This window comes from Melozone crissalis, unplaced genomic scaffold (assembly GCF_028551555.1).
Source record: "Melozone crissalis strain CALT ecotype California unplaced genomic scaffold, PUWL_Pcris_2 ptg000014l_1, whole genome shotgun sequence".
Taxonomy (NCBI): domain Eukaryota; kingdom Metazoa; phylum Chordata; class Aves; order Passeriformes; family Passerellidae; genus Melozone; species Melozone crissalis.
In genome coordinates, this window is record NW_026535792.1 from 16,669,669 (window position 1) to 16,697,228 (window position 27,560).

The following is a 27,560-nucleotide window of genomic DNA, read 5'->3' on the forward strand; positions in this document are numbered from 1 at the left end:
CCATTGTTTATTAAAAAGAATTAATCACCAATCTTTTTCTTGGCCGGTTTTATGAAATATGACTTATCCCAAGCATTCACTACTAAGTTGTAACAATATCCAGCTGCAAACATCCTCTGTATGTGCTCTGGCAGCCTTTCCCATGGCTCATGGTCAAATGACCAATGACTGGAAAAGCTTGAATCCTGAAGGAATATTTCCTACAAGTCTCAGACCCCAGATTTTCCCTCTGGAGATACACTGCTGGCACTGGCTGCTCCTGTGAATGCACTGCTCAGTGAAAAGTCCCACTGGAGCTGAAGAGCCCTGGAGTGTTGTCCACCACGAGGAGGACAGGGCACAGGCAGAGCAGGAGCTGACACACACACAGAACACAGGTTCTCTGCCTTCCATAAAAAACACTCTCTGCCACCATCCCAACCAAGCCACATGCAGGCAGGTACCAGGATGGGGAGGCAGGGGCTGGCATCACTCTGCATGGGCACAGCAGCTCTGAGCCAGTGAGACAACCAAGCAGCAACAAATCCTTAATGAAAAAAAAATCTCTTTTTCTTTCCAAAAAATGTCCTTGTTATAATTTCTTTCTCCTGGTGGCACCCTCCTGTGCACAAGAGCTCGGCCATGACATGGTGTAAGAGCAGGAAACTTCAATGCCCACAGTTGTGAGAGCAGAAAAGAGATAATTGCACTTCTTACAGCAGCACTAACTTATCTTGGGGAAACTTTCCCTGCTAATGAGGCCATTCTGTTCAGACATTCAGCAAGATTTGAGAGGGTGGCTGCTGCTGCCAGCCCATCGTGGGTGCAGGCAGAGGGCAGGCAGGGGTGAGAAAAGCAGCCCAGGAAACACCACCATGGTCCCAACCTCATCACTTTGCAGCTTACTGGAGCTCAGTTTTCCTGACCTGGCTTTAATTTATTTCTCTTCAAAAACAACAAAAAATCTCACTACATCAGCTATTGTCTGCTCTGCCTCCTCTTGCCTTTGGCTACATGCTGGTTTCAAGGCATCTCCTGGCAGAGCTGCACCTGCCATCCAGTCCTAGGCCTCTGCAATGGATTTTCTTTCTGCATCAGTGCCCACACCCGTGCAGGTCCCGGGGAGGCCGTGGCTGGCACTGCCAGGGGCAGCTGGGGACAGGCTCTGTGTTGATGAGTGCCAGCTGCTGAGCAGGATGCCTGGGCTGCAGCAGCTGGAGGCAGAGGTAGCGATTTGTGTACTCACCTGGAAAGGCAGACATCCTCTCATCCCTTGCAGAGCTGCTGAGAAACCAGCTCCTGGCTTTTTTCCTAGGAGTTTAACATCACCATACTCCAGCTACTATGAACAGATGCAAAATCCCCTCTCCCTTGAGTGCAGAAAACCCCACAGCAGGAGCAAAGGTGAGACAGCTCTGCAGGACAGCCAGCTTCCAGGAAAAATGCTTGGAAGGTGGCAGTTGCAGCCAGATGGGATTGCATCTCTTGTTTTGAAGGGAACCACGGGACAGTGCCTGCAGTGTGGCTATGCTTTGGCACATGCCAGGCTGAGCTGCCAGCACCAGCCTTGCTCCTCATTGGCATGCCAGGCACATGCCTCCCAGTGGCATGGGGCTGCTCTTCCTGCAATCTGTGTACCCAAGCAGCAGCACCAGGAAGGCTTGGAGAAGTACAGTGAGAGTGAAGGAAAGGAGGGAAGGGAAAGAAAGCCACAGCTGTGCTCAGCACCACAGCTAAGGCTGTAAGGCCAAGGCTGGCAGTGTTGCTCCAGTTGCCTGCACGACCTTGACAAGCTGCAGGGAGGAAGAGGAAAGCCTCCAGTGGCAGCTCTGTGTGCTAACAGGGATGGGGAAGTCAGACAGGGGACAGAGGGGTGGGTGCCATTTGGGATGTGCCACCCCAGGAACACAGCACACTAGATGGACCAGGCTGCTTTTACCTCTGTCTCAGCCCCAGAAAGGCAGCTCACAACCCACACCTTCTTTGGACAGCATTTTGTGGCTCTTGGGTTTGTTCCCATGGGAGCACATGTGTAGGAAGAGGTGAACACCTCATGCCACTCCTCTGGGACCCAGCACAAGGCAGTAGGAGGGGGAGTAGGCTCTGCCTGTGCTCCCCAGAGGGAAGGACAGCCAGCCCTGTTCTGCCAGGCAGAAGATGCTACCAATACACAGGCAGGCCCCCGAGATCACAGCGTGTGTATCTTGAGAGCTCAGAATAAATATTTAAAGGTGGAGGGGAAAAAAAACCTGCTTGACTCTGTGAGCAAGTTCTCTGTCTTTGCTCTGGGATTTGAGACAGAGACAGAAGAATGACAAAGGAGACACAGGTTTCATCAAATCATGGGCACATCAGAAGCGATGGCTTTCAGATGCCAGCTTTGCTGAAAGACAAATTCTCTCCCAGCCAGATGCCTGACAACCCCGACAGCCCTCAGGGACTGCAGGTCTGTGTTCCCTCAGACACAGGGGCTGCAGTGAGCCCACTCTCTTACACCTCTCCATACCAGCCAGGGATGGGAGCTAGGCTGTTCCCCAAATCCCTTTCCAAGCCAGTAAGAGCTGGTCCTGATCTGTGGGGACATGTGACCCTCCTTGCCCTGTCCTGAGAGGATGCACAAGGTGATGGGCTCTGCATCACAGTGTTGGACAAATGTTCCCAAATCCCTGTCCCCACAGCAGAGCTCTGCCAGAGGAGCAAACCATGGCTCAGTTTTCTCAATTCCTCACATGAGCAATGGCTGGGGGGAAGGATGGGAGGTGACAGCTCTGCTCAGCTCCCAGCAGCCCTGTGCTGGGCCATCGCTCAGAGGCAGTGGCCAGAGCAGCCACAGAGAACGGGATGTTCTGTATCACAAGGCTGTCCTTAGGATGCTTTTATTTCCAGAGAGAGCTCATTAGTTCTGGTTGTGCAGGAGTTCAGGGTTTTTTTCTCCCTGTTACTAAGAGCTGGAAAACTCCACTGAATAACATCTCTGAGCACGGGTGGAACAAAGGCAGGGCATGGCGGGGAGAGGAGCAACTAAACCAGAGATAATCAAAGCTATTGCTGCAGCCTCACATCACTTACAATCTCCATCTCCTTTGGATTTCCCAGCTGGCCTGGTCTCTGCTTGCTCAGCCCCACTCACCATTGTGCCAGGGCTGCAGGGCTTGGCACTGCTCAGCTCCAAGGGGGAAGAAGATGCAGAGGAGTTTTAGATAGCAGGGAACTGGGCTCAAGGCAGCCCACTGGATCAGATGGACTGCCAGGAGCTAAAGGGACTTACAAATTCACTAGCAAGGAGGAAGGCTCTCTCTGGCACTGTCACAGGGATGCTCCAGCTGCGATGCCTTGCTGCCATCAGTGTGGAGCAGCCGCCTCCTTACCAAGCCCTGGCACTCCTCTCCCATCAGCACAGGTTCAGCACATGCTGCAGGAGATGCAGCCAAGAAATCACATAGAAACAGCAGGAGATAAGCCACCTTCCCAGATATGATCACAGGCCCCATTATCTCCTTAACCCTTATGCATTCACTTATCCATCCCAGATCTATTCCTCCTTATCTAAATTCTCCTCCTGCTCATTCCCATCTCTCACCATGGTTGGTCTCTCCAGAAGCGAGGAGGCAGCAGGAGAGCCTCATGCCCCGGGCAGCCACTCACCACAGCTAATGGGACAGGCTCTGATTGACTGGCCCCAGTGATTGAAAGTTAATAAAATGTTAAAAGCAGCCCTATAAATCACCCATGCAGGAAGTGACCTGGACAGGAGGCCTAATGAGTCAGCAGAGGTTTTATTTAAAAACCATTTGTCTGAGAAGTGCAACACAAAGAGTCAAATAACTCTTAGGAAAACAGCAGTGATGGAGCTACTGAGAGGATTAGAGCTGGCTGGATATTTACAGCCTGAGGATGTCAGTCTCCCCAGTGCTAACTGGCCTCTGCTTCCCAGCTGGAGCATCCCAGCTGATCCCCAGCTCCAGGTAGGGAGTTCCCAAAGTGAACCAGGACAAGGCAGGTCACAGCTGTGACTTGTACTTTTAGCTCTCTGGGTCCACTGTGACTTTCTCACAGACCTCTCGAAACAGGAGTGTCATGCCCATGTCCATCCTGTGACAAGCTGGTAGCATCCTCATCTTCCTCCAGGGCTCAGCTCCTCTGCCCACGTGCAGGATCACACATGGAGAAGCTGCTATTCTCATATGCTACGGCACACAGCTGACATCTCTGTTTGCATGTAGAAGCTTGAAAACAAGAGGTCCCAAAAATCTCCAACTCCAAAACCACCCCAGAAACCATGTTTTTGGTTTCTAATCCCAATTTCCACTCCTCTTCCATGAATACTGATTTTGTAGCCATTAGGAGGGCAGCTGGGCCACATCAGCCTCAGCCCCTGCTCACTCCCCACAAGCTGAGCTCTACTTTTTTAACTTTAAAAAAACCCTACTGCCAAGTGCAAGGAACAGATGAGGGTGTTTCCCTGGGAGAGGGACTTGGCCCCCACTCAAATGCCCTGCCCCAGCCATTCCTTATTCTGCCATCACAGGAAGCCTCCAATACCCCAAAGGCCTTTTACAGCTGGGAGGAAAGGTGGCTCATGCTTGGGAAGCCTCCAGAGCATCGTTAAAAGGAAAATTATGCACAATTATCCTCAGGAGGTACATCAGGGAAGCAGAGGCAGTCACAAGGCACCAGTCCCACCCAAGCCTGGCTCCTTGCAGCAGCAGAGTAGTTCCTAAAACTGTGAGCAAATTCCAATGGGATACAGTCTGCAACAGGCTTCACCAGCAGCTACCTCATCTTCAAAATCACCTTTTAATTGCAAGAGAAGTTCCTATCCCCAGGCCAGCACCTTTCCTCCCAGCAAAACAAGGGGGAGAGGAGTAGGTAGGAGATGCAACAACACAGCAACAACCTGATTGCACTTGAATTTGCCAAGTGAAATGGGATTGCCTTTGCTTTTCACAGACATCCTTACCTTGGGAGGATGCAGGAGGCTGGGTGCAGGTGCAGCTGGTTCTCCTGGCCAGAGATGAGCACCTTCCAGGGGGGCAGGGAAGCCTAAGAGTGCCAGGGGGCTGTGGCTGGGAGGCTGCTCCGGCGGCTCTGCAGGCACTGAGGGCAGCTCATGGCTCCAGGGCACAGGGGGCTGTGGGTGGGAAGGCACAGAAGGTGTCAGTCTGGAAACACACACCAAGCAAACCCAACCCCACAGAAAGGCTGACTTGAAAGTTAGGAAGGTGAAGAACTTAATATATTGATATTTTTCTGTATTGCTCTTTTTTCCCCACCTCCCCATCATCAAGGAGAGGAAACCAGTGGGATCTGCTTGGATCTGGACACTGAGCAGATGTGATACCTGAGGAGGTCCAGCACAGCCCAAGGGGCTCCTGCCAGGCACAGGGGGATTCCTGGGAGCAGTTTCCCAGAGGGTGTGACATGCTTCCAGCATCACTAGTGGGGAAGGAGAGAAGGCACAAGCTCACCTGGGCAAGCAGCCCTGGCCTGTGCTGATGCACACAACCATGAACATGCAAGGGAAGGACCCCCCAGCTCAACAGGCCCAGCCAAAGGGTCTCACAAGAAAAGGGGAGCTCTCTCCATTCCTCACAAGTCAAGGGATTCCACTGGCACCTAGGAAAAGCTAAGAGAAAGCAGGTCCTTGACCCACCAATCCGTGACCACTCCTCCCAAATTCAAAACTGAAAGGGAAGCAAGACCCTTTGCTGATGGAGGTGGTACATCCAGCCATCCTCTAACCAGCTTCAGCTTCACATGCAGTACTCTCCTCTCCAGCAGGAGTTTGATTTAATACATTTATTTAGTGGTGAGGTCCCCAAGGCAGAACTCACATCCTCTTTTTGCGTCTCAAACAGTTTTGAGCAGTCAGTGTTTAACAAATTAATAATAATGTGATGGCACCTTGAAAAGTAGACTGTCCTGTCCTCAAAAAAGGGGCCACATTTCCCAATTACTCCACAGGGCACTGCTTCAGACCTCGCTGAGCAAATGGCATTTCAGTGCAGCCACCTTTTAATGGCAATGATGTGATCCTGCTACAGCTGCAGTCACACAACTGTCAGGGTTGAAAGGGACCCCTGGAGGTCACCCAGTCCAAGCTCCCTAATTAAAACAGACCCTTAAAAATTACTAAAAGCACTATTACACATCTCCCAAATGACGGTATTACTGAAAATACAATGAAATAATCCCCACCCTGTCAGAGGAAGGTGAACAACGCTGGGGTGGGTTGGGCACAGTGGGGTGGAGCCCCTCAAGCCCACATGCCCCACCACTGTCCCCTGCAGCACTGGGGGCCCATTGGGACCCAGGACCAAACTGTGGGCCACAGGGACAAACCCATCCCTGCCACCTCCTGCCTGCCCATCCACCGGTGACATCAAAGGCCACCACAGCCTTACGGGGACCCTTCCCACGCTCACCCCCACACCCCATGGAGGGAAAAGCGGCTGTGGGGGTCGCAGACATCTTTTATGGAAAATCCTTTCCTTAGGATTTTTCCTCCTGAGAAGTTGAGAGGCCTCAGGAACAAAATGTAAACACTGATTATCTGCTGCTGTGGAATGCAACAGGTGGACGTTTGATTGGCCCATGTTGGATGTTTGTAATTAATGGCCAATCAAAGCCCAGCTGGCTCGGACAGAGAGCCGAGCCACAAACCTTTGTTATCATTCTTTGCTATTCTATTCTTAGCTAGCCTTCTGATGAAATCCTTTCTTCTATTCTTTTAGTATGGTTTTAATGTAATATATATCATAAACATGGAGTCAGATCCTCATCTCTTCCCTCATCCAAAAACCCCTGTGAACGCCATCACAGGGGTGCTCACCCGTTCCCCTGTCCCACAGCCTGTGGGAGCTATGCTGACCTGTGGGTGCAGTGTCACCCTGTCCCCATGCCCACGGGCTGGCCCTCACACCCACATGCCCCATCCAGCATGGGGGGCAGGTGTATCCCACCTCCACCCATCTCCACACTGCACAGTGTGAGGGCAGGGGACAGGAAGGGTGGAAGCAAGTTAAAAACAACTCTTAGCTCAGGTATTTTTTAGCAGACATCCCCTACCTGAGGTCTGCCATCCTACCCCAAGCTGGCAGCTAAGCTCAGCATCTCTCTGTCATGAAAAGTATTCACGAGGTTTGCGGTGGAGGCTGGCAAATATTTGCCAAGGATTCTTCCAAATCTCCAAGCCCACCATGAGCTCGCTGCAAATTTGTTTGCTGATCGTGGTCCTTGGACTAATTTGCAAATGGAGAGCAAAGAAAATGCGGCTGTACTGCGTAGGGGAAGATGAACAAGCAGGATCCTATTCCGTGGGGAAGGCAACCCCACCGACCCTAACGAGGACTCATTAATTAACACCTGCAGCACTGGTGCAACGCCCAGCTCCTGATGCTGATTGTGGCCAGGGAAGTGATGTCTCAGCAAAGGCAGCACCAGGGAATGGGAGGATGCTGCTGGGGATGGCAACAGCAGCACCTGCAGGCTGTACGATCAGTGCTAGCCCCAGTCTGACCTGTCTGTGTGGCAAGTTGCAAAGAGGTGCTGGGAAAGCATCCTCTCCCCTTCCCTGCTCCCTCCCCAGAACGGTTCCAATCAGAGTTTCTCCTGTGGCTTCGCCTCTGATTTTGGCACCTCACCAAGTTCCAGCCCAGGCCAAGCACATTGCTAATTAGCTGCACTAATTAATCATAGTTTCCATTGTTTATTCTTTTGTTCTCGCACAAAGGCCCATGCTGCCCAGTTTGGTGAGCTGCCATGGCATTCATGGAGCACCAGCACAGCTGGTGGAGCTGACCCCAGCCAATGTGGGTCACTGGCTGCTGGGCTCATTGCTGGAGACCAGAACAGAGCCCATCCCTGGTCCTGCTGGAAAGTGAGTGAAAAGCCAAAGCCATCAATTCTAGCCTGACACAGTACAAGATTCACAACCCCTCTCACTCTTCCAGCCTGGAATTCCTCATGCCAGCACAGCTCACACCATATTTCTGAAACTTCCAGGAGCGCAGGAGCTGCTGGTGGGTCATTTAGTCCATTCCTCCTTTGGGAACTGGGATTTACTGTGCCTAAAGCATGCCCAGTCATCAAGCCTGGCCTCCAACATCTCCAGCAAAGCCAATTCTACAGCTTCCCTTGGCTTCCTGAGGCTGCTGCCACCACTGTCAGGACACAGTGTGGGCTGCAGTTCACTTGCCACCATCCTTGATCCCTCCTGCAGCCATCAGTGCCACAGCCCATTCCTCCTCTCTGCAGCCATGGGGATGGCTGCCTGCCACTCCATCAGATCGCCCCAGGAGACACCCCACACTTGCTGCCAGGAGTTGGGCACGGCAGGCAGAGCTGGCACACAGCCCCAGCACAGAGGCAGCCATCCATCCTGTGCCCAGCTAATCCCACCGAAATCCTGCCTTTGTGCTCATCACATCCACTGCCTGAGCATTAGGCACCCGCCGAGCCCGAGCTAATCCCCGGAAAGCTCCCTCACCCAGGGGGGTTCCCCTTCCCTTCCCTGGGCAGCCCTGGCACCCCAGAGGCACGGGGGGACAGGAGGACAGGCTGGCTGGGACTCCTTGCCAGCGCTGGCATGCTGTGCTGGGAATGAACCCAACAGCCACTCTGCTCGCTCCCTCTTGTCAGGGATTTTTTAACTAGGTATTCTTTGCAAAAAAAAAAAAAAACAAAAAACACCAAGGGGGAGAAAAAAGAACTGTTAGTCCAAAGGAGTCTGTGTTGTTAAACACAGAGAAATCCAAGTCTGAAGTCCAGCAGAGGCCAAGGTTTCTGGGCTTTGACACAGCTGACAAGCTAGAGCACAATGAGAAAATACGCACACAGAAATAGCCAGGCAGGATAAAGGATTTACTGCTCCTTTCACAGAAAACAAAAGAATAGGCTTAAACACTCCATTTAGGAGTGGTAAAAAAAATAAAAGAAAGATAAAAACCAGATCTGCAGGAAGAATATTTGAGTACAGGATTACCAGGAGGTGAAGGAAAACCAGATCCTGCCTGTCCTGGGTGCAGCAGGGCAGCAGCATCCCCAGGGCCCCTCTGCCCAGGCCCAGCAGCATCTTGCAGTGAGCACACACACAAAACACCAGGTCTCACCTCAGGGCCACCCAGCCAGTTCTCTCCTGCCCTGGGTCAGAGCATCCCAGCACAGCCCACATTCCAGCTGTCATGCCAACATCTGCATGGTCTTGCCTCTGGAGCATTTCTCCTGGGCTGATTCTGGCTGTAGGATTGCCCTCTTCACTCAAATCCCTCTCCAGGGTCCCCTTCCCCAGTGCCCATCACCCCAGCTAATGAGGCTGAGGCTCCCTGCCTTTCAGACAGGCTTTTCCATGACAGAGAGGCTCCAGGCTCTTGGCTGGCCTCCCTTCCATAAGGAAGTGATCCCAGAACACCTCTTGGGACCTCAGCTGAGGAGGCCTGATGGAAAGAGAGCTAGGGCTGGCAGGGGCTTTGGAAACAGCTTCCTCCCATCATCTCTCCAGGTGTGTCCTCATTGAAGAGGCAAGTTTTCAGTTCCCTCTAAGTTTCCTCTAACTTGTGATGAAAGAGAAACTCTTTGGAGAACAGACAGGAACCCAGTTTCCCTGATGAAAGCACTGCAGTGGGATTTTTTGGGTTTCTTTTCTTTTGAGTAGCATCAGCCAGAACAGAGCTTTGCAACCAGGCAGGCAGAAGGTCCTACCCTTTCCATGGCAGGAGCCCAAATCTCCCAGCTGGAGACCAGGACAGAAACCAACCCTGGTCCTGCTGAGAAGTGAATTAAAAGCCAAAGTCATCAATTCCGGCTTGAACAGCATGAGATTCACAAACCCACTCACTCCATCAGCCTGGAGTTGCTCATGCCAGAGCAGCTCAGACTGTCTGTGTGGAACTCCCAGGAGCCCAGGGGCTACTAGTGGGTTATTTATCCATTCCCCCTTTGGAAACTGGGATTTACTGTGCCTAAAGCATACCCAATGGCTACGGTCAAGCCTGGCCTCCAACATCTCCAGCAAAGCCAATTCTACAACCTTCCTTGGCAGCTTACAAGCTGCTTAATTGCCCTGATAGTTATGCATTGAGGGTTTTTTTTGTAAAAAGCAGCTGATTTCTCAGCAGCAACAAATACTTGGGAAAGCTTTCTCTCTGGCAAACTCTCTCTATTGTTCATCTCTTTCACATAAAATGTTCCTAATGAAGAGGGAAAGCAGGATCTTGGCTTCTTTCAAAACAATCTGAAATATTATATTAAAAACATGCGCTGAGTGTTGACATATTTAGCGCGTTGCTTTATAAAACAAATTGCCCGAGCTCATTCAGAGCTTGACACCATTCAGACAACACAGAAATACATGACTGGGAGGATACCACTGCAAGAAGTGCCACTCTGGGGAGCTGTGGAGCACCTTGGAGCAGCCAGACAGTCTTGACTCCATCCTAGTGAGAAGTGGAAGCCACCAGCATCATCATCCCCTAAGAGAGGGATGCACAAGCAGCACTCAACATGCTAATGTGACAACTAAAGCAGGTTTCAGACCATGAATCCTCCCCACTCAAACCCTCAGCTCTTCATATAGGCATTTCCAAATATCCAAGGCTGGGAGGACATGGTATGTACAAGGCTCTCACAGCAATGGATCTGTGCTGTGGGAGCAAAGCTCAGTGTCTCCCTCAACACACCAAGCCAAATCCCTTGGAAGCAGGAAGCTGGCTGTGGTGGCTGGCCAGGTTTCTCTGCACACCTGGCATAGGCAGGGTCCCTACAGAGCCCCCTCCTCTCCTGCAGTGTCTTTGAAGTGCTCCAGGCTCTGTTGCAACAGGATTTTTCAGACATTAAACTGAAGCTCAGAAAACAAACAGACCTAGAGAAAGCTTGCATTACAAGGCTGGTTCATGTCCAAGAGCAGCCCAGGGGCCAGCTAAGATAGGCAGTGGTGCTTTAACAGCCTCTCACCAGAGGCCAGTGTGAGCTATGGCTCCCTGTGGGCTCCCAGTCCATGCCAGCTCTGCACTCACTCTGCAGGAGCAGGGCAGGAGTAATGAGCAGGTTTTATGGCACGTTGGCTCTCCTCCAGGGACCAAAAGCTTTGATGCTGACAAAGCCACTGCATCCTCTCCTGCTGTGAGGGTGCCCAGAGAAGACATTTCTGGGTGCATCTGGAGATGCTGCTGGCCTCTGTAGGGACATGTCATGGGTGATAACCACCAGCATGATCCCTGCCTGCTGTGGGTGGTGGTCCTGGGGGGTCACATCTTCTCCTCCAAGCAGGAGAACAGCACCTTAGGGGGTCTGAGCACAGGGCAGGGAACACTGCAGCCAAAGTGTATGGAGCATGTTCAGGTTTGTTTACCTGTGACCTAACTCCATCTGCAGTGTGGGCAGCTGACACAAGGGTCTGGTTCACGTTTGTCCAGAACCAAAGACAACTGCTGCCCCACGCCAGAGTGACACTAAAACCCCTCAGGCAAGGCACAGGCCTTGGAAAACCTGGTGTGCCTCAACCTCCTTTAACTCTGGACCCCAAATCCTCCAGGAAGGTCCAGCAAATTCTCATGAGTTCCATCATCTCCAGGCCCTCTTGGGTTTATCAGCACCAGTGAGTGGACAGGCTCCCTGCAGCAAGATCCACTGAGCACAAGGCATCACAGCAGATCAGAGAGACCTGGGGCTCCTCCTCATTTATATTCTCCTCCAGCCACAGCCTTCAACATGGCTGAGGAAGGCAAGGCAAGACAAGGCCTACAGAGAATGCCTAAAGATTATTTCTCTCGGATTCCAATTTATTTTCCATCATTAATGTCTTTGAAAGCCCAACACGTCCTGCAGACAGAAAGAGCATGTTAAATGTGCGCGTGGTGGAGCTGCAAAACCGCGGTGAACACGTGCCTGGCACAGGTAGCCATCCCACCAGGGAGATCAGCACAGCCAAGGAAGGGCTTTGCTGCCAGAGAGCATTGCCCTTGCTCAGCAGAAGTTGTGGTAGAAGCCACTTTTTCCCCGCAGAGAGGTCCCCACCATGCACCACTTGAGCCAAGAAAAGCAAGAGCTTCATTTGGGAAAGCAGAGGTACCACCAGTCCCAGTGCTGAGCATTGCACAGTGGCAGAGAGAAGGCAGGGCTGGGGGAGAGTGACTTGCATGAAGGATGAGAGGAGCTGGAGTCTTCTGTAATGGAGAGAAAATTGCTTTCGCCAACTATCTGCAGTTTTAAAGCAATTACATTTGGGGGGAAGCTGAGAGCATGTCTGAGCACTCCGCGCGTGGCGGGCGTGTTTTGAAATACAAGAACCAAGTCAGGAAAAAATAGAAAAAGAAAATGCCATTTAAAAAAAAAATATTTGATGCAGTAGGCACTGAGAAGATAAAGTATTTATAACTCAGGGAGGAGACAGATGCTGGAAGCAGCCAGACATCCCAGCAATGGGACAACTGAGAGGAGGTGGGGCAGCTTGCTCCTATCTGTGGTCCCCTTCCCCCTGAGAATGAGAAATCTTCCTCGGGAAGGATTTCCTCTGAAAACACAGCAGCTGAGTGCAGCCTGGTCCACTAGAAACAAATAAAATTTGTTCTAATTGAAACACTGCTCACCCTCCGCTTCATCTGCCCATGCAGCAGGGACAGTAATAACAAAAGTCACTGCAGTGACATCAGGGTCAGGTCTCCATGGGCTGGGAATGTGCTGCCCTCAGCCAAAACATGGAGCTGCCTTAATACTTCCCCTCACGGACCTGCAGGCTGACCCAAAACCCAGTAAGCACCCAGCAGCTACCGGTTAAAGCCTTTTCAGAACCAGAGGCAACAGCTTGATTTGGCCACAGATAAGAAGCTCCTTCAAGCTGTACAAAATACTGTTGATCTTCCCTACAAGCCATCACCTTTCACTACCATCCTTCTCCTCTAATCTGCTGGAATTAGGAAGGATCCCAGGCCATAAGCACATCTCCTCTAATGACCAAGGTGGCAGGGCCCGAGCTGCCCTGATCCCCAGAGCTGCTGCACTGACTGCTGCCGGCACTGCTCAGACATCCAATTTATCAGGAGGCTGTCCCTTTTGCTTTCTGACCACGCGCCTTCCCCTTGTCTTTATCTGCTCTGGGGACAAGTGTGGGAAGCGGAGAAGTGGCATCCAGGGCTGCTGGTGACAGAGTCCCTTTTCAAAGGATGTTGTTCAGCTGTTATTACCAACTCTCGCCAAGTGGAATTGAGACATGAAGTAGATTTGTGCCCAAGATAATGGCGTTTATTAGACAAGCTATTGAGGAGAAAACAAAAGCTAACAGTGGAGAGCCACTAAGAGCAACGACTAAAGAGAATCCATCACGAATACAAAGAGAAGAAGTGCTAACAGTTAGTGCTTCCCATCAATGATTTGAAACCTCAAGCAGTCCCTTAACGACTCCGGGAGAGTGAAGGTTAGTGTCACCCAGCAAGAGGTGACAAACAGCACCAAGGCATCCACGCCCTCAAACAAAGCAGCATCCAGCCCCTTCTGCTCTGGTCAGATGTGGCTGAGCATCTCTGCCCCCAGGGTGGCAGCCCTCAGCTTGCCCATGACCCTTCTCCTCACCTCTATCAGCATCACATAACATCTACAGCCCCCCACTTCCTGACCTCAGCAGGATGACAAGGAAGGAGAATTCCATCTCTGCACACCCCTGCAGCAACCAGGCCCCTTTTGGTAAATCCCCCTGGGAAACACTTTGAAAATCATGGGTCCATCTAGATTTTCCTGTTGGAGACCATCCCCTTCTTCCCTCACCAAAGGAGACATGCTCCTGCAAAATCTTCCAAAAAAAAAAGCATTTTTAATGGGAATGAAAGTCTTCCATAGGATCTTCACTGGCATGTTGGTTCACTGCCAGGCAGCCCAAGCCCCTGGTGAGATTAGCTGGAGCCTGGCACAATGTTCACACCCTGAGGCACAGCTGAGATCTTTGGGAAAACGCAACAGAGATCATGGCTGCTAAACAACAGCTTGTCTGGGTCTTTGACAGATTTCTACTTTCCAATTTTCAGCCCAGACAAACAATACAGGAAGCCCCCAAATCCCCAGCTTTGAGATCACCAAGTGAGGCTAGCCCAAAGAGATCACCAATTTCACACTCTTCATCCCGACCCTGCTCTCCTTTGCTCAAGGGCTGGGCTGGGGCAGCAGCACAGGGTGATGTGGAGGAGGGTGAGCAAGGCAAGAGCATGAGGGCATCCACACAGCCCAGAAGCTGCTGAGAAATTTATTGCTTGTGACACGCTGTCAAAGCGAGGCGCGTCTCATTAGTCAGAACCAAAGCAAATGAGAGGGCTCCTCAGCCAATTAAAAATTAAATAAATAAGGAAGGGAAGCTCCGTGGGGCTCACCACCTCCCCTTCGGCCCTGCTGGTGAGAGGGAAACCCAAGGCAAGATGTAACACAAGTCTGAGTCACAGCTTTGTCCCCTTCCAAGATGGTGAATTCCCCACTTCCAGCGAGCAGCTGGGAGCAGCCAGTGACCACCACAGCCTTGCTGGATCTGGCACGGCCAGATGGAAAACAACAAGCTTGAGGAGCCACACCTGACACTCAGGGAGTTGGAAAAGGAAAGACTTCCGTTCACAGCCCCTGGAGCATTTTGTTTCCCAGCTCTTGAAACGGATCTCATTGACTCCTCTGAGTGTCATTCTCTGCTAAAAATTTCTATTTTTAACAGCTTTTCTTTTTTAAATGACGTGGTTTTCCTTTGAGGGTTAAGCTGAGCAGGCACATGACTTCTTTTTGTTGTTTTTTCTTTGGTTTTTCCTCCAAGATTTATCAGCCATTGGAGCAGAGGGCATTACAACTCTTCTCCAGCTTGATGGCAACAACAACCCTCTGGAGTGTCTCACTGCCCTCCTCCACACCTCCCTGCAGCATCGAGGAGTGGGAGAGCCCATCCCAGACCCCCAAACAGAGGTGAAGGGACCATTTTGAGCAGGCACCACAGGGAAAAGTTCAGCTTCCCCATCATGAGCCAGATTGAAATTTTACAAGAGCATAGAGGTGCCTGTTGGCAGCAAACATCCCAGCTCACCACATTCCAAATGGGTGCTGGAGGAACCTGAGGGCTGCAGACAGACACATGAGTGTTGGATGGATTGGTGGGGGCACCTGAGCAGAAAACAGAGGAGGCAGCCTGAGAAGAGCCCTCTCTCCTCCACCCATACAGGACCCAGTGAGGGAGGGAGTGAGCCTGAAGGATGCCATGACCAGGAGAGACCCCAGCCCAGGTCAAACAGGGACACCCACTCTTCCCACAGCACTCCCAAAATGCACCCCTTAAAAACAGCACAGACCTGAAACATGAGCCCAGCCCAGCAGCATTTCCCAACAATAAACAAGGAGCCGTTCCTTGCAGGTTTCCCTTACGCTGCAGGTCCAGATTAATCCCCACAGTAAACACAAAGGAAGAGAACCACCCTAAGGGGGATGCTATCTGTTTAAAGGCACAAATGGATGGTAAAAGTAGACAAAGAAGCTGAGCAGAGAGATGGCAAGTTTGGGAGCAGGAAGGGAGTGGGGAGAAGCCCATGGGCTCCAGTGTGGGAAGAAAGAGCAATGGGAATTCTGGCAGCCATGCCCAGCAGACCCTAACCCCTGGAGCCATCCCACAGGGTCTGTCACCCTGGCAGGAGGGGGCATCCCCTCACCACCCTAAAACATCCCAGCCCAAGCAAGCTCCTCCCTCCTAGTGATCCCCAAGGCCAGGCAGGTTGGTTGGGGCTCTCAGGACACAGGCAGCAAAACAACACTTCCCCTTATGGAAAAGGGCCATGACCCTGGAACTAACCCCCTGTGCCCAGAGACTAACGCTGCACAAGGCTGGTTTAACAAGAAATGGACATCTGAAGCTTAACAGCTCTTACCAGCAGATTCCCCCCTCTCATCCCACTGATGCTGCTTCCCATACGGCACACCCAGCTAATTAATTACAAAGCACAATCCAATCAGTCAGGCCATCCTATTGCAGTTAAAGGCATTTAAGAGATAATGTCATGAAACTCCAGATGGACTGGCCTGACCCCAGACTCTGACACCACTGGGGGCTCGGGCAATGCTGTTGCTCCAGCTGATGTCCCAGGTCCAAACACCCCGGTAAAAAACCTTCAGCCTTGCAGTGCTCCCTGTGGACTGGGTTTGTGAGTCCCTGCTGACTTTACCAAAGATGTGCTGTCCTGCTCCACTGGCACATTGCCCCAGGGCAACCTGGGCTCATTGCTGCCCGTGGAGCACACACCAGCCTGGCTCAGCACAAGCACCAGTGACAGAGATGCCACCTGCCCTACTTCTGGCTCAGAGTTTGCTTTCAGCGTGGCAGAAGGACAGATCTGAAGGCCCAATGCCAGCCCATCTTCTCCCCAGTGCTGCTACACACACCCCACATTGTCAGCTTCAGCAGTGGCTGCCTCAGAGTATCATGCACCACTAATGTGCCAGGACAGCCTGATCCCATCACATCTCACCATGCACCATCCACCTCCCCACCACACCAATACAGAGAGGATGGCCCCTGCTCACCAGCAGCAGGGACTGGCCTCACTGGAGAGGGGCTTTGGTGGCAAGTGGATATAGGAGAGTGGCTAAAGGATGAGATGCTGTACTACCAGGCCCTTTACTGTTCTTACTGTTGGCTCTGACATGCTGATCTGTAGATATGATGTTCCCAGCTTTGCAGGGACAGCCTAAATTTCCTCCCTGGGCTAAAAGTGTGGGTGTTCTCCCTCCTCAGCACTTCAGTTACTAGTTGAAGTTATCAGATCCCTTTGACAAAGGTGGGGGCTTGCATTAGCTCAGCCCATTTGGCCCTGAATGAGCCACTGTCCTTCGCAGAGCCCCAGTAAGAGGTTCATTCAGTGGGTGTCCTCTGTTCCACGAGCAGCTTTGTTTCTCCATCACACCCAGGTGAAGCCCAACCCCATCCACATATGGCTGGGATCCCTGCTGATTGCCAAGCTGCTCACTGAAAAGGTATTAAAGGAAAAACCCACGGTGCCAGGTCCTGATCATACTCCCAAGGACTCAGTGTGGTTATGCTGCTCCATGCCAGCTGCGTCCCAGCCCTGATGTTTGATGATGAAAGTGGCTGATTCTGTGATTTACTGACCCTACTCTTGGTTAGTTTTTCCTACCCAGAGTGAGGGTAAGCTCTTGGATTTGCAAACATTTTGAGGATTGTGGTTTTAATTTTTTTTCCCCTTATTGTGTATGCAAGCTTCAAAAGCTCTTATGCCTTGATCCAAGCCCAAAGTCAAGGCAGGGGATATTTATCAAGTCTAGATATGTTCTTGTCACAGGCAGCACCGAAAGATTGTTGGAGTTGAAATGAGTGAGGGTCCTGCTCTTACTTGGTCCAGCCCATCTCTCAAATGCTTGACCTCCAAGGAGAAGCAAGGAGGAGCCTCTGCTCCTGAGTCTCACCTGCAAAACGCCTTTGTCAGAGACTCAGGCACAGTTAACTAGGACAAAGGACAGAAAACCTCCTCTCAGAGCTGCCCTCCCTCGAGCCACAGCTAGCCAGATACCCAGCACTCCAGCATCAGAGCCAGCACCACACAGGTCACAGCACCAGGAGTATCCACAAGGTTTTCACCCAAGCAACAGCAAACAAGTTTCACTAATGCAGATTTGCAAAGGAAGGATGTGACTCTGGCTGAACTGGAGCATGGCTACAAGCAAATGGCAGCGTTCACCAAGCACAAGTGTGAAGGGAATGATGCCAAAATGACATTTAATAACTGAGTCTTCCTGAAAACAGATTCTTAGCACAACTACAAAATTCACCAAGTTTACTGAATGTCCTCTCACAGTGTCAGAAAAAGACACCAGCAATTAGGAAGGGGGGCTAGAACATGATTGCTGTAGATGAGAGAGGACCAACCCCAGACTCCTAACGCCAGCTTCTGTTTTGTGCTTTAGGAACTGCATGAGGGCTGGCTTGTTGCACCCAGCCCTGAAATGAAGTACAGCTAATTCATTATGTTGGACCCTAAAACAAAGAACCTAACTACAATAGCACAACACCGTGACTTCACCAGAAAAATCAGGATACCACATCCCTTCCAAGGAGCCAGAAGAGATGGGAGCATGGTTTCTTTACAACATCTGTCCTGTGGTCCCCAGGGAATGAGCACAGAGAAAAGCTCAGCACATCTTGATAAAAAAATAAAATGAAATAAAATAAGATATAGTTCTTCCTTGTGCTGGAGTGTCCCACACCAGGCTGATTACAGGGTCTGGATATAAAGAGGTCCCATTTTGTGGTAGCAATACGGCCATTGTGGGATGCCACAGCTGGAGGAGGTTATGCGACAACAGCTACAGCCCAGGAGACAGCCCCAGAGCGCCCTGGCTCAGGAGCAATTCACTCATTCTCAGCTCTTGGATGCCCCATAAAACAGGGCACATCTCCCAGTGGCCCTGCAAGGACCCTCACGGGAACTGATTGAAAAGCTGAGAACCAAAGTGAGACTGAAAACACATCAGCACCTTGCAGGTCACAGGATTTGAGGCTGTGCTACCAGCCCAGAGCACCCTCTCTGCTCCAAGCCCACACAACAATGCACCAGGGAAAGTTCTTAGCCCTCAGCATCCATCTTCCCTTCCCACAGCTGCAGCAGCAAGATCACTGCTGGAGCCTGCACCGTCCCATTTTCTGTACCCTGATATGAACCCTTCCAATTAAACCACTGAACTGTTCCCAGCTCAGCCTCCCATGCATGAAAACATCCTGTTATTTTGCACCTGCCAAGAGCTGTGTCCCAGCAGATCTATCTTGAACTGACACTTGAGGATAATTAAACCTCTCTCTCCTCCATTGGCAGCGCAGCAGATAAAAGGAGAGCCCTGGGGCCCTCGAGTCGCTGCTGTGGTGGGTTGCTCGTGTACAAGTCATGGAACGTGAGATGAGACTCAGTTTCTCAATAGAGACATGGGCAAGACAGCAGGGGCCAGCTTGGCAATTTGCCCTAATTTAGCAGAGGGGCAAGATGTCAGAAGCACGCAGGCAGCTCCCCTAGCCGGGCAGATCCTCTGATGAACAGAGAGCTGAAAACAAAGTGTCTGGCTGGGATCAAATCAAACCCCTGCTGTTGCTAAACCTGGGGTACCATCCGTCATGCAGCCAGCAGTCCCTAGGGTCCCAACTGTGATGTTCCAGGCACCCTTGGCATCTCCTCTAGCTTTAGTCCGAGCAAGGACTGGATCCCACTGCCCCCACCAGCACCACTGGGAGCCAGGTGCCCCACAGCATGAGCCCGAAGTTGGCTGGTTTGGGAGCTAGAGGCAAGATGGGAACCTGTCACCTCACACCACACCGTGCCTATCTCCTGCGCCAGCTGCCTGAGGTTGCTGGATGCATCCAACCTCAAAGCCGAGCTTCGATCGCGGTGGTTTTGAGGTTGGCACTGAGCATCTGCCATTGCTCCGAGCTGGGCCTCCAGCCCCTCGGGGCACTGGGGGGCCCAGAGCACGGCCACCCTGTCTCTGCCTGCCCCACAGAACCCTTGGCGCCGGGAGAGCCCTTCACTCCGCGGAGGGACCCTTCCCTCATCCCAGCTCCGCGGCGAGGGGATCCAGTCCCACTTGCCGAGTGATGCGCTGCAGAGCCGCAGGTCCCCGGGGACCATGGGTGTCCCCCCCGCCTCCGGGAGGATGGATGGAGGCTCTCCCCCCACCAAACGCCATGCCGGCGCCCCCGATCCCCTCCGCCGCCGTTACCTGCGCGGGCTGGGGCGGCGGCCGGGCGGGACGCGCCGCGCTGCAGCTGGGCTCGACTCCCCGGGGCTCGGCGCATCCTCCGCCGCTCGGGAGGGCTCGGCCGGGCTCCCTCGCCCCGCTCCCCGCCGCTCTCCGCCTTCCTCCGCGTTCCTCTCCGGCTCACCCGCATACCCCGGGGCTGGCGGCCACTGCCGGGCTCCGCTCGCCGCCGCGGCGCCGCCACCTCCCGCAGCAGCCGCCGCCGGAGCGAGGCGCCGCGCCCCCCGCCCGCCCCCGCCTCCTCCCCGCTCTCGGCCCCGCGACTGCTTTAAAGGGAGAGCGCCTGCATTGAGGGAGCCCTGTTTGACATCCCCTCCAAGATGCACCGCACCCCCGTAGCTCTCCATCGCTCCCCGGGCGCCTGGGTGTGCCATGAGGCTGAGTCCCGACAGCCGGACCCAGTGATGGCCCTCGTCCCCCCTGCAGAGCCCGTTTTAGTGAGCGCCCTCGTCCATCCACTCATCCAGAAAATTCTTATCCCACGGGCTGAGTTTGCCTTACCCCTTCCCAGGGCTGCAAGGAGTGGAGCCACCAAAGGCTCGGCACAGCAGACCCTGTCCAGGAGAAAGCTGTGAACCCCTTTCCCAAAGCTGCCACCCTGCCACACTTCTGCTTCAGATATCATCAGATGTTTTCATTTTCTCCTGACAATATTATCCTCATCCTTATTCAAGCGGGAGCCGAGGCTTGCAGGTCTGTGGGTTTTAATCAAAACTGGAATTCTCTTCACACAGTCACTTATCAGTATTTGTCTTGCCGGAATGAAGCAAGGTGTTTTAGAGCATTTTGGGCTGTGAGTGCATCCCTGCCCCGAGCAATCTCCAGCTGCCACAGTGAGGGCAGGAGCCGGGGGCAGGAGCAGGCAGCCGGCTCAGGTGTCTAGAGCTGGGATCAGGGCGGTGGATTTGGGCTCTGCAGCATCCCACAGCCCTGATGCTCGCTGCTTTCCCGCTTGGTGTTTTTCATCAGCGAGCACCATCTGTACCAGAGCCGGCAATTGTTCTGACCTTTAAGGCTCCATCCAGTGGCCACTTCCTTCAGATGCTTTTGTGTCTTACTACGATCCCAGGCACGCTGCCAAACTCTAAATGCACAATGAAGGCAGGGAGCATCTTTCCTTCAGTTTCACAAAGGAGAAACATCACCAAAAAAACCTGCCCAGATGCCAGGATTTGGTCTAGAATTATTCCTGTTCCATTAATACAAGAGATGAGTGAGATAGGAAAGCACACCTGGTAGGAGGATTGTAAAATAATTAATGCATAATGTTAATAATGATCTTCTTATTCCAGCTCTGCTTATTACCACAAGCTTTACTTGAGTCCACCATGATGTGCTGCATAAAGCAGATATCTCCTGAATCTGATTTCCTGTTTGGAGATGATCTCTAGCTGAGAAATTACCTGCTCTCAAAACTGATTAGAGTCCTCATCAACAGATTCTTCACCCATCCTTTAGGCAGGCCCTAGAATATACAGGGAATTGAGAATAATTTCATGCAGGAGGTAAAATCTGGAGTTGGTGGCTCAGCTGTGTGCCATTCCCAGTGAAAATCCAGACCAAGCAGTGATGGCAGCAGATTCCCATCCCTAATCCAGGTGCTCTGAGCTGCCCTGCTCTGATCAGTGAAGGTTTTGCTCCTGTGCCATCTTCCAAGCTGAAAGAAGGTTTGCTGCCTCTGGTTCATTACCCCTTCCACCCCAAGCACTTTGGGGGGCTGTCCCAAGTGCCAGGTGCCAGCCAGCCCCTGAACAGAGGCAGACTGGTGCCAGCAGGCCCTGCCTGCAGGACCAGTGTTCCCTGCCTTGGGACACTGGGACCTCTGAAGTTGCTGGCTGTGCACCATGCACCCAGTGACCCTGGAGAGAGCCAGACACGCCAGGACCCTGCTGGCTCCCCCCCAGATCCCTGCAGTTGCAGGCAGCTGGATTTCTGCTCCCTTCACATGGTGGTCCAGCTCCATTTGGAAAAGCAATGAGGTATTTTTCCTCCTCTGCTTCCCATGGTTAAAAACTGTCTCCTAATTTCCAGCCTACGTTAGCCAGTTTAAGCCTTTTTGTTCTTGTGCCACAACAGTCTTTTAGCTTAAATGGTTCCTTTCTGTACCTGGTGTTTACTGGCTTGATATATTTATGGAGGGTAATCATATTCCTGTTTCGCCTTTCTTTGCTGGGCTAAACAAGCCAAGTGCTTTCAGCGTCATCTTACAAGACAGGCTCTCCATTCTGCCCCATGCTAACAGCCCTTCTCTGCACCACTCCCAGCATGAATTCATCCTGCTGCAAGATGGGCCATCATGGCTGTGTGCACCTCCCAGGGCTTGGCACAGCCACCAGCACCCATCCTGCCTACACTGGTGCCACCCCAAAGCAGCTCCAGGCATGGTGGTGCTGCACAGCTGCTGGCCTTCCCCCCACCAGACTGTCACCTGGATGAGGTGACACTGGCAGGAGGCACTGCCTTCTGCCTCAGGCTGGCAGCAGAAAGGCCGGGTGTTCCTGCACACTGAGGAGAGCTGGTTTCTCCCCTCTCTGCCACACTGCATTGGTGCACAGGTGGAGCTCTCCCACAGGGGCTTATAAACTTCCATAGCCTTTAAGGGAACTCACAGAGGACGCGCAGACTCATCCCACTAAACGCAGGAAAGAGATGGTATCACCATGCTCTGATGGTCACTAATAACTTTACCTCTCCTGTGCTATTCTCAGCAGAGATAAACTTCCAGTGTCTGATGAGCCAGAACAGAAATATCCAATGGCTTTCTGTTCTTTTCTATTTTTGCTGCAAGCTGGTTAACCCTGAAATCCAATTACTGCTCATTATTCAGTGGAACTTGCCTCTTATCAAATGGACACACTGCAGGGCTGCTATGCTGACTCCTAGTGCTAATGGAGCCACAAATTACTCCTGCCACGCTCATGGACCCATAGGTGTGAGCCCGGGGGTACAGCACTCCACACACATGCAGAGCTCCAGAATGCTCACTCCTGCATCCCTTCCTGGGGCAGGCAGCCCATCGCTGCTGAGCACACCAGCTGTGGGATAATGGGATAACACACTCCCCAGAGCTGCACCTGGCTCCCAAGGCTGGTGAGGCATGGTCTTGCTGCAGTCACCCTGCCCAGCCACCCATGGGTGCCAAGGGCCAGTCCCACTGCCCTGCACGGGCTGAGCAGGCAGCGAGCAGCCTTTAAGCTCCAGGGGTTACGTGCACAGTGTGAAATGCCAGAGGCTGATCCAGGCACGCCTGCCTCGGATTAGCCTGGGAGGCTCCGAGTGCGGGAGTCTGGCTCCCTGCATTAGCACGGGAAGCGGGCGCGCAGCCAAGCCCGAACGCCGCCTAATTCGCATTCGGTGCTGAATTCAGCAGGTGGGGAAAGGGAAAAAAAAAAGGCTTTGCAGTTTTCTTTGCTGAATAAAGTCATGGCACAGCAAGTTTCACCTACGTTCGTTATCTGGAGGGGAGGGAAGGGGATGTTCCCAGCAGCAGCTGCTGTGATGCTCCCCATGCTCCCCCAGCACGGAGGAGGCAGCGGGCATAGATCAAACCTGCCTGTGACCCTGTGCTCCCTGGGTTGGATGCAGCCCCAGGGCCTGCATCAGTCTTCCTCCTCTGGCATGGTCTCAGGGACAGTTTCTCTGGTCAGCCTATCTTAAACAGGTTCCACAATAGTCTCTTTTTCTTTCAGATGGTTGGTCAGTCCTTCTAAAAGACAGTTTAAGCTGATCCCCAGCAGAGACAGATGATGGGAATGGCTAGGGATACTCCCACTGAGGAGTCCTGATGCCTGCCACACTTTCTGGCACTCAGCATCACTGGGTTGCTGGTGAGCCCTTACAAGCCCTGCCTGCTGCTCCCTCCCTCCACACTTCTCCCTGCCTGCAATATCCACCCTCAAGCTTGTCTTTGACTGGACCAGTGAGTGATCCAGTGGGGATCCAGCCAGCCATGGGCACAGAGCAGCATCACAGCCTCATTACAGCGACACAAAGCCCCGGACCAGCGTTCTCTTGCTCATCCTCACCACAGAGCTGCTGCTGTCAGCTCTTCCCTGCCTCCCCTGGCTGCAGCAGCCTTTTATTCATTGTGCTGGCCTCCCATGCCCTTCAGAGAGGTGCTCATGTGAAGTGCCATCCACTCACACCCGAGGCTTCGCAGTTGCTGGAGGATGGGAGCAGGGTGATGGATGCTTGGGCAGGATCATCTCCAGCCAAATTTCAGCTCCTGCACCCAGTCCTCTGCTTCCACTTCCACTTCCTCTTGCCTTGTCAGCTCCAATTGTCCTTATTACAGCTGATTAATTCCCTGTGCCACTCTCCCAGTTGGTTAAAGGAATTAGCACCCTGGGAACGACACCAGGGATACCCAGCAGTGGTCTCCCCTCCATTGCAGGGAACTCATCCACATCTGCTGGGCATCCACAAGAACGAAAGCCTTCAAGGTGGCAATCTGAGCTCCTGTGGGACACAGCAGCTCCTCTTGGTCCATGTCTCCAGCCCTGGCTTAGCTTCCTCCTGCCCCAGCCAAAGGCAGAGCACCCCAGGGATCTAACGGAGGGGGAAGGAGACAAAGAAACCAATGCAACCCAGTAAGTGAAAGATTAAACATAATGCCAAGTAAATTAATATACCAGAAGGGAAGGCAGGTTTTAAATTAACTCATTATACAGCCTGGTTTTCCAACCCATTTATTTATCCCATAGGTCCTGCAGCTTCATATGGAAAATGGCTTCTGCTTGAGTGCTATCAGAGCCCGAGCGCAGCACGATGTGGCTGCGCAGCGCTGCCCGAGGCTGGCAGGCGACACCTGAGCGTGCCCACAGCGACGTGCGGGGACGGGTAATTGCACATGCAAAACGTTCGGCTGTGACAGCAAACAGGACAATTGAGCAGAGAAATGGGAATCCATTTCCATGCACAATTACCTGGGGAAGGCTAAACCACGGCTCCAGGAGGCAACAGAGATAGGTCCCCCCCTTCTCCCCCTCCCAGAGCCACCTCCTCTCGGTGCTGCCTGTTTCCCTGGGGAGCAGGGCACTTCCATCCTCCCAGGAACCGGGGGATGCTGTGCCGAGCTGGATGAGCCCGGTGCTTATTACTGGGTTAGTCTGATTATGGAGCAGACAGCTTATTGAACAAGCTGTTCCTTGGGGTGGATTTTCTGGGAAAAGGGGCAGGGAAGGAAGTGAATAGTCTGAGCCTCTTTGTTTGGGAAGTGGCTGCGATCAGGCAAAGCTTTTCTACAGCATCTCTCTTATTCAGGAATTGCTGTTCCCAGGTCTTAGTGATGAGCTGGAGCTGCCTCTTAATAGAGGAGAATGAATAAAAGGGCAAGGGGAAAAAAGAAAAAGCCCAGACCTCTTTCTCTTCCCAGTGACTCCTCTTGAGCTGGCAAACAAAAGCCAAGCTGCATGGCAGGATGCTGGGAGCTCTGGAGAGGTGGCTGGTGCTGGAGGCAGATGAGGTTTCCTGGGGTCTCTGCGGGCCAGGGACAAGGTCTGGTGCTGGCTCTGCCACGGGGAGCAGCAGGGGCCAGGCCAGCAGCCAGCTGGCAGCCTGGCTTTGTCCCCACTCCTGCCTGCTGGCTTTGCTGCACTACAATTCCCAGCAGCCTACAGGAATTGTACGCCTTTGCCTTGGAAAGCAGCATCTGAGCAGGTCAGGATAATGCACTTGAGGGGCAGCAGGCTCAGCGCTGACTGATGGAGGTGGATGCAGGCTGTGACACAGCCCCAGGGGTTTTTGAGGGCAGGAACAGGGCCTGGGGACACAGTTCTTTCCCAGCAGCACTGCAGTGGGCAGGGCAGGACTGAGGGCAGGGTGACAGCATCACCCCTCGCATGCTCCCACCTCCTCCCAGGATGAGGGTGATGCTTTGTTTCACCCTCCAGCAAGAAGGATCTGCTGTCCTACTGCCTGGACAGGGAGAGGAGATGGTCCCAGATGACCCAGAAAAGGCTTCTCCTGGTCCAGTCTGGGGCCCACCTCTGTGTCCAGGCTGAAGCAAACCCATCTCTCCAAGCACTCTGAGGGCTTTTGAGTCCTGGATTCACATGGGAAATCCTGGAAGGAGGCAGCCCCCAAGCCCCCTCTGCACGTGCCTCTAATTATCACACCTTCAGCTCCAGGAGCACCAGTCCTACTTTCCCCCATTCATAATTCAGCCTGACATAGCCCAGCAAAAATCAATTCACTCTTATAAGAAAGTGCCAAGGCAAATTATTTCCCAAAGCCTTCAACAAGGCTTTCTTCTCTCCCAACAACTGTATCTTTGGTGTTGAGTCCTAAATTACAGATTAACCCTTTAATCTCTTCCAGTTTGCCAGGGAGCACAGCCAGGCAGGCAACTAATGAAGCCCTCAGCAAGAGCACCTTGTCACCTTGCTGGCCCATCTATTAGAGGATGGGCCCATATAGCTGTGAGTCCATCCATTTGTCCTTCCCTAATTCATCCCTCCAGACATGCTATCAGCTGTACAACCCTTGCCATATGACCTTGGCAGGGAAGCAAGAGAAGCAAGGACTGCCTCAATTCCTAGAGAGGCTGTTCAGGCTCATGGATCTCTGGAGATCCCTGTCTGGCCTTCCCCAAGGCAGTTTGTGGCCATCAGAGGTTTTTCTTTTTCCTTTTCACAATGTCCCAGTAAAGTCACCATAAGGGAAAACCCAGCTTGGCATCCCTGCTGCCTTGAAAGCCACATGCCAGTGGCAGGGTCCAGTCCTGATGTGCCCTGCAGCACCCCAGGTGACATCCCTGGCAGTACCCACCAGCTCCTGAGCAGACATGGCAAGAAAATACTAGAATGTTAAAAAGCCTTCAAATCTACTCAATGAAAAGGCTTTCCCCAGCCTTGGACCACAAAGGTTAGAAATCAGAGAGAGCCCATGAAAGAGCAAATCTAATAAAGGGAGTTTTAATCACAGCCAAGAGAAGGGGGTGAGAGAATGGATCAGAGTTGTAAACTGGCTGAAAATCAGTCCCTTCGTTATCACAAACACATCATTGGAACTTAATAGTATTTGACATCTCATTAATTTAAACCAGGAGTCTGGGGAATAGAGAGAGAAAAAGAAAGAACATTATTAATTTTAAAGACATCCTCCTGTAAGGGCTCACATTGAAAAAGAAAAGAAAAATGTCAGAGGAAAATTGTTTCTTTATGTTTTTCCTCAATTTCCTGCCCTGTCTTTTTTTCCTATAGCTTGGAAGAGGTTGATAGGCATGGAGAACTCTGGTCGAGGCTTCCCTTGTCCTCCCCACCCCAAGGGGGGAATGTTCAAAGGCCAGCCCAGCTCTGGGTTCCCATGGGGTGGGTGTGGGGTGGGATATAGGGTGCACATGGCACAGCCAGGTGTGCCTAGAGTCACCTGGCTATAAACCAGCAAGAGCCACGTGCTGTGAGTCATTCATGCTCAGGCTCACACAGCCTCTGCGTGCTGCCCGACAGCGTCCGTCTGTCCTGCATGCACCGCTGGGAGAGGAGCTGAGGACCAAAATAGCCATCCCTAAATCCAAGAGCATCCTCAGAGGCTGCAGTGAGGGGGATATCTGCTCCCTGCTCCCCTGCCAACGAGGAGCGGAAGGCAGAGCTGCCAAAAATAAAACGATTCAGGACACCGGCTCTATTGTAAGGGCAGATGGAAGGCACTGGGGCTGCGCTTGAAAAGGCAGATCTGAAAGGATGGAATTAAAGGGACTTTGGAGAAAGAGAGGCTTTCTGCTAAAGCTGATGTGCTGCTCTGCAGATAAGGCTCCACAGGTGGAGTGGCAGGCACTCTTTGGATCTAATTGGGAAAGGGAAAAACCCACCTCAACTGTC

General features: G+C 52.4%; 1 protein-coding gene across 1 annotated transcript in view; it reads right to left on the minus strand.

Moving 5' to 3' along the window:
- LINGO1 (leucine rich repeat and Ig domain containing 1) overlaps nucleotides 1–19,892 on the minus strand; it is a 155,767-nt gene extending 135,875 nt beyond the window's left edge. Inside the window, exons 1-2 of the mRNA XM_054272457.1 lie at nucleotides 19,702–19,892; nucleotides 4,940–5,110 (exon numbers count right to left, since the gene is read on the minus strand). The gene's annotated coding sequence lies outside the window, so the exon portion shown is untranslated. The remainder of the gene's footprint in view (nucleotides 1–4,939; nucleotides 5,111–19,701) is intronic.
- Between the last annotated feature and the right edge of the window lie 7,668 nt (nucleotides 19,893–27,560).